This window comes from Phyllobates terribilis, unplaced genomic scaffold, assembly GCF_046119375.1.
Source record: "Phyllobates terribilis strain yellow unplaced genomic scaffold, ASM4611937v1 Scaffold_11__3_contigs__length_659146591, whole genome shotgun sequence".
Classification (NCBI taxonomy): Eukaryota; Metazoa; Chordata; class Amphibia; order Anura; family Dendrobatidae; genus Phyllobates; species Phyllobates terribilis.
In genome coordinates, this window is record NW_027362771.1 from 610,938,058 (window position 1) to 610,944,829 (window position 6,772).

The window sequence follows — 6,772 nt, forward strand, 5'->3', positions numbered from 1 at the left end:
TGCAATGCCCCTTACAAGAGCCATGCAGTACAGCATATTACAAACATAAGTCCCATTATTGGGGAGTGGGTCTCCCATAGTATTTGCTTATGCTTTCCAAGCAAAAGCTGCCAAAAATTATGACGGAGCAACTTGCAATGCCCCTTACAAGAGCCATGCAGTACACCATATTACAAACATAAGTCCGATTATTGGGGAGTGGGTGTCCAATAGTATTTGCTTATGCCTTGCAAGCAAAAGCTGCCAAAATAAGGATGGAGGAACTTGCAATGCTGGCTCCCTGGTGGTATAGTGGTGGTGGAGGCTGAGGATAAGGAGAAGAAGATAAAACAGCCAAAACGAGGAAGCGTATACCCATGTGTGGGTGTGAAGCGGAGCATATGAATACACCTCCCGAAATAACACAGTGGATTTGACTTTATGTTACTCTGCTGTCATTTGGTGGTGATGAGAAGTCTGGCCCAATCCAGCCCTTGTTCATTTTGATAAGGGTCAGCTTGTCAGCATTGTCAGTTGACAGGCGAGTGCGCTTATCAGTTATAATTCCCCCAGCGGCACTAAAAACACGCTCCGATAACACGCTAGCGGCAGAGAAGGCCAGGACCTCAAAGTCGTACAGAGCGAGTTCATTCCAAGTGTCCAGCTTGGATACCCAATAATTAAAAGGCACAGAGGAATCACGGAGGACGCTGGTACGGTTGGCAAGGTACTCCCTCACCATCTTTTGAAACTTTCCACTCCTTGTGAGAGTACCCCGCGCCTCAGGGCCTGTAAGCTGCGCGGGTGTCAGAAAACTGTCCCAGAACGTTGACAGTGTTCCCCTGCCTCTGCGGGATTGGAGTTGCATCTCTCTCGCCTCTACGCCTTGGTTGGGCAACGAACTGTGACCTCTGCCGCTAGCGTGTTCAGATGGGAATTTTTTTAAGAGTTCTGCAGCAAGGGCCTTCTGGTACTGCCCCATTTTTGTAGACGTCTCCACCTCAGGTATAAGAGAGTGAAAGTTCTCCTTGTAGCGGGGGTCTACAAGTGTCACCAACCAGTAATGACTGTCACCCAACATTTTGACAACGCGAGGGTCACGGTTAAGGCAGCGTAACATAAAGTCAGCCATGCATGCCAGACTGGTAACGAGCAAGATTTCCGTGTCCTCACCAAGATGACGACTGACCATGCTCTCCTCCTCCTCCTCTTCCTCCTCCCCCCTGTCCTCAGGCCACCCACGCTGAACCGACGGTATGACCCTTGTACAGGTACTTACGTCTACAACGCATGATAGCATCTCCTGTTCTTTCTCCTCCTCCTCCTCTCCCTCATTGTCCCCCAATGCACGTTGGGATGAGATGAGGCTGGGCTGTGTGTAATCGGCTTCTTGATCCATCTCATCATACTCTGGCTGCAATGCCTCCTCTTTAATTCTCTACAGAGAGCGTTGCAAAAGACAGACAAGTGGGATGCTGACACTAATGATGGAGTCATCGCCACTCACCATCTTGGTGGCCTCCTCAAAGTTTGTCAGGATGATAGGGGCAGTCCTCCAACCATTTTTTTTTTCGACATCACAGTAAGCGTGCAAGTTTTTTTTTAATTAACTAGATGCCTATTTAACATTTATTTTATTTGGCCATTTTAAAGATAAAGAGTATCAGTCATAACAATGAAGAAAACCTCCTTAATTCAGAAGTAATACAATGAGAAAGATTGTAGCTCAATATTATTTCAAGATGGATGCATAAAATGCAATAAATTACCAAAAAAATATATTTTTTTATAAAAAAATAACACAGTTACTGTGTTAGCAAAAAAAAAAAAAAATTATGCTGACCCGTATGGGGATAGAACCCATGAACTTGGTGTTTTTAGCACCACGCTCTAACCAACTGAGCTAACCAGCCATGAGGTACTCTTACTCTCCAGTGTGTTTGGATGCGTTGGTTCGATTCTCACCACCTGGCACCAAACTTTTTTTTTTTGTGTATTTTTTTTTTTTTCTTAACTGAACAGTTTTTCAATATGGTCTCCAGTGACTTATTTAGTATATTTCTGATTTATTATGTTTCATGTTTCGTTATCAGTGAAAATAAAGATATTTGCTTAACTTTTTTTGTATTCAAATTTCTCCAGGAATTTTAAAAATGGCAAAAGGCAGAGAAAGTTGGCACGAGGAATCCTCAGGTGGCGGGCAAGAGGGAAAAAAGGTCAAGAGTAGAGATGAGCATTGTTCTATTCGAACTGTTCGCCAATCTCAAATTTGAGCTGTTTTGGGCGGTGTTCGAGCCGTTCGGCAAACACGAACAATTTGAGAAAAATTCGGCTGTTCGAGGTTATGTTCGATAACTGTTCGAGGTTATGTTCGATAACTGTTCGTGCACCAAAATCATAACTGGATTTTTTCTCAGTAATGATGAAAATTAATGTTAATACGCAGTTTGAGTGTACAGCGGGGTGGGGGGAGGGGCAGGGGATGGATCTCTGCAGGAACAATGAAGATCTCCATTTTTTTTTTCTCTTTCCCGCATTTACAGTGGGGAGGTGCAATCTGTCAGCCTATCAGCAGCGCACACACGGAGCGAAGTGCTTTTTTTCACACAAGCAAGGGCATGTGTCATTGGCAGTGTATGTCACATGTCCTTGCCCTATAAGACCAAGCCATTTTCCCCGTCGCCACCATTTTCTCACTGCTGCAGCTGCGTGTTAGACGGCACCGCTGTTGCTGTGTGCGCTATACCTTGTTAATTTCAAGCCAATTTTCGCACAGATCTACAGATAGCTTGGGAGTAGGGAATAGTTGTGATTGCAGTCCTTTTAAGGACTAGGTTACAGCATTTCCTACGACTTTTATCAGGCAGGTCTGTGCTCTTAAATAGATAAATTGTGGGAGTAAAGACTAATTGTAATTGGAGTCCTTTTCAGGACTAGGTTACATCAGTTCCTATCAGTTTTTGCCAGGCAGGTCTGTGCCAGTGCTGTGCAAGTTTTTTTCACAGCATTTGGCTGAATCTAGCAAAGCTAATCCATTTTGGCCTATTGCAGAGTGTGTTAGTCAGTGGAGTAGCCTATCTGTGTTGCAAGATATACCACCTGTATATAGAATACCAATTTTTTTACTGCACCTAGTGAAGTAAAATCTTTTGGGCATAGCATCATTCTATTAGTCCATCAGGTTGCAAATTGAATATAATTTTTTTCTGCATCTAGCTCTGAAAAAATATTGGGCTTCTAGCTGTGTGTGGGACTTGTTGTATTAGTCCATCTATACTGACCTCCATCAGGTTGCAAACTGAATATATTTTTTTCTGCATCTACCTCTGAAAAAATATTGGGCTTCTAACTGTGTGTGGGACTTGTTCTATTAATCCATCTATACAGACCTCCATCAGGTTGCAAACTGAATATATTTTTTTCTGCATCTACCTCTGAAAAAATATTGGGCTTCTAGCTGTGTGTGGGACTTGTTGTATTAGTCCATCTATACTGACCTCCATCAGGTTGCAATCTGAATATATTTTTTTCTGCATCTACCTCTGAAAAAATATTGGGCTTCTAGCTGTGTGTGGGACTTGTTCTATTAATCCATCTATACAGACCTCCATCAGGTTGCAAACTGAATATATTTTTTTCTGCATCTACCTCTGAAAAAATATTGGGCTTCTAGCTGTGTGTGGGACTTGTTGTATTAGTCCATCTATACAGACCTCCATCAGGTTGCAAACTGAATATATTTTTTTCTGCATCTACCTCTGAAAAAATGTTGGGCTTCTAGCTGTGTGTGGGACTTGTTGTATTAGTCCATCTATACTGACCTCCATCAGGTTGCAAACTGAATATATTTTTTTCTGCATCTACCTCTGAAAAAAAATTGGGCTTCTAGCTGTGTGTGGGACTTGTTCTATTAATCCATCTATACAGACCTCCATCAGGTTGCAAACTGAATATATTTTTTTCTGCATCTACCTCTGAAAAAATATGTGGCCTTCTAGCAGTGTGTGGGACTTTCTCTATTAGTCCATCTATACTGACCTCCATCAGGTTGCAAACTGAATATAATTTTATTCTGCATCTAGCTCTGAAAAAATATTTGGCCTTCTAGCAGTGTGTGGGACTTTCTCTATTAGTCCATTTATACTGACCTCCATCAGGTTGCAAATTAAAAATCATTTTTATCTGCATCTACAGTACCTCTGATAAAATATTTGGGCTTCTAGCTGTGTGTGGGACTTGTTCTATTAGTCCATCTATACTGACCTCCATCAGGTTGCAAATTGAATATAATTTTTATCTGCATCTAGCTCTGAAAAAATATTTGGCCTTCTAGCAGTGTGTGGGACTTTCTCTATTAATCCATCTATACTGACCTCCATCAGGTTGCAAATTAAAAATAATTTTTATCTGCATCTACAGTACCTCTGAAAAAATATTTGGGCTTCTAGCTGTGTGTGGGACATGTTCTATTAGTCCATCTATACTGACCTCCATCAGGTTGCAAATTGAATATAATTTTTATCTGCATCTAGCCCTGAAAAAATATTTGGCCTTCTAGCAGTGTGTGGGACTTTCTCTATTAGTCCATCTATACTGACCTCCATCAGGTTGCAAATTAAAAATAATTTTTATCTGCATTTAGCTCTGAAAAAATATTTGGCCTTCTAGCAGTGTGTGGGACTTTCTCTATTAGTCCATCTATACTGACCTCCATCAGGTTGCAAACTGAATATAATTTTTTTCTGCATCTAGCTCTGAAAAAATATTTGACCTTCTATCAGTGTGTGGGACTTTCTCTATTAGTCCATCTATACTGACCTCCATCAGGTTGCAAATTAAAAATAATTTTAATCTGCATCTACAGTACCTCTGAAAAAATATTTGGGCTTCTAGCTGTGTGTGGGACTTGTTCTATTAGTCCATCTATACTGACCTCCATCAGGTTGCAAATTGAATATAATTTTTATCTGCATCTAGCTCTGAAAAAATATTTGGCCTTCTAGCAGTGTGTGGGACTTTCTCTATTAGTCCATCTATACTGACCTCCATCAGGTTGCAAATTAAAAATAATTTTTATCTGCATCTAGCTCTGAAAAAATATTTGGCCTTCTAGCAGTGTGTGGGACTTTCTCTATTAGTCCATCTATACTGACCTCCATCAGGTTGCAAATTAAAAATAATTTTTATCTGCATCTAGCTCTGAAAAAATATTTGGCCTTCTAGCAGTGTGTTTGACTTTCTCTATTAGTCCACCTATACTGACCTCCATCAGGTTGCAAATTGAATATAATTTTTTTCTGCATCTAACCCAGCCAATAGTTTTGGCCTAATACCACAGTTTGGCCACTCAGCTCTGCTCGGTTCCCATCCATTGTTTTTTTGTGCAAACAACTCCAGAGTTGTGAATTAGTTAACCACCAAAATGAGTGGAAAAAGGCCTGCTGCTGGTGGAAAGGGGAATAGGCGTGTTGGGAAGGGGAAAAAAGGTTGTGTCCGTGGGGTAGGTGTTAAAGCAACAGTAACATCTGCAGAAGAAAGACCATCTTCCAGCCAAACTAAAATGTCTACTTCTTTTAGCGGACAATGTGATAAGATCCCTTTCTTACAGCCACGCCAATTGCTACAAATTCCAGATGTGGCACAAAAACAGCAGGTGCTTCAACGGATATCAAGTGCTCCTTTAAGTGGGCTCTCCTCCACATCAACTTCAACATCACAAATACTCCAGTCCTCAAAGGTGTCACCCCAATCGCACTTGCTTCCTCACAGCTCCCAAATCTCCAGCTGCCCGTCTGAGTATGAGGTAGAACAGATGGTTGAGTCTGCAGAGCTGTTTACTTATACTATAGCCTGGGAATCAGAGGTCGACTCCAGCGCTTCTGTGAATCCAGACGAGGAAATGATCTGCACTGATGCCCAGAATCTTTATGAGTCGGATCCAGGACCAGACGCAGAAGGTTCTGACCATAATGTAGACCCTCATTCCCAAACTGTAACTCCTGTTGGTGGAGACAATGAGGAAGACGATGATAAGACTCAAATACCTGATTGGAGCGACAACTTTAGTTTTTTGTCAGGGCAGGAACAGGTTGGCTCTGAGGACGACGGGTGTGATAACGCACAGGGTGATGATGATGAGGTTGGAGATCCCACTTACTGTCAACCCACAGTCAGCCAAGAGATGAGGTCAGCAGAGGAGGTGGAGGAAGATGCTAGTGACGAAGAGATCAGGTTGCGCCTTCCTGGACAGAGACGTAGTACTGGAAGCACGTCAACAACTGCATCCTCAAACACAACTCTGCCTCTCACCACAAGTTGTGGTGGCTCTTCAGGTCGCATGGGTGCTAAGCCTTGCATAGCCTGGGCATTTTTTCAGATCGATAAAGATGACCCAACTCGTGTTATCTGTAACATTTGTCAGCAAAAGCTAAGTAGAGGCAAAAAATACATAGTTTGAGTACTTCATGCATGAACCGGCACATGGACATGAAGCATAAGTTGCAGTGGGAAGCTCAGTGTGCTACAATGCGGCCTAGCCGGCCGGGCCAACCACCGTCTGCCATATCTTGTGCATCCGCGGCCTCTTCATTTTCTGTGACTGGGGGGACAGCAGTCACACCTTTTTTGGGGCGCAGACCTGCCACCTCTTTACCCGCAACAGCCAGCGTGATTGGCAGGTCATCATTTTCTTTGGAGGTGGTAACACCAGCTGGTGTTGAGCGCTGTCCGACATCGATAGCACCACCTTTGGATCAAGGCAACCTAACATGTCCGCCTGCATCTTCCTCACAGA

General features: G+C 42.7%; 1 non-coding gene across 1 annotated transcript; it reads right to left on the reverse strand.

Moving 5' to 3' along the window:
* Positions 1 to 1,818: 1,818 nt before the first annotated feature.
* Positions 1,819 to 1,892, reverse strand: TRNAF-AAA (transfer RNA phenylalanine (anticodon AAA)). Its single transcript has one exon. It is a non-coding gene; the product is annotated as a tRNA-Phe (tRNA).
* Between the last annotated feature and the right edge of the window lie 4,880 nt (positions 1,893 to 6,772).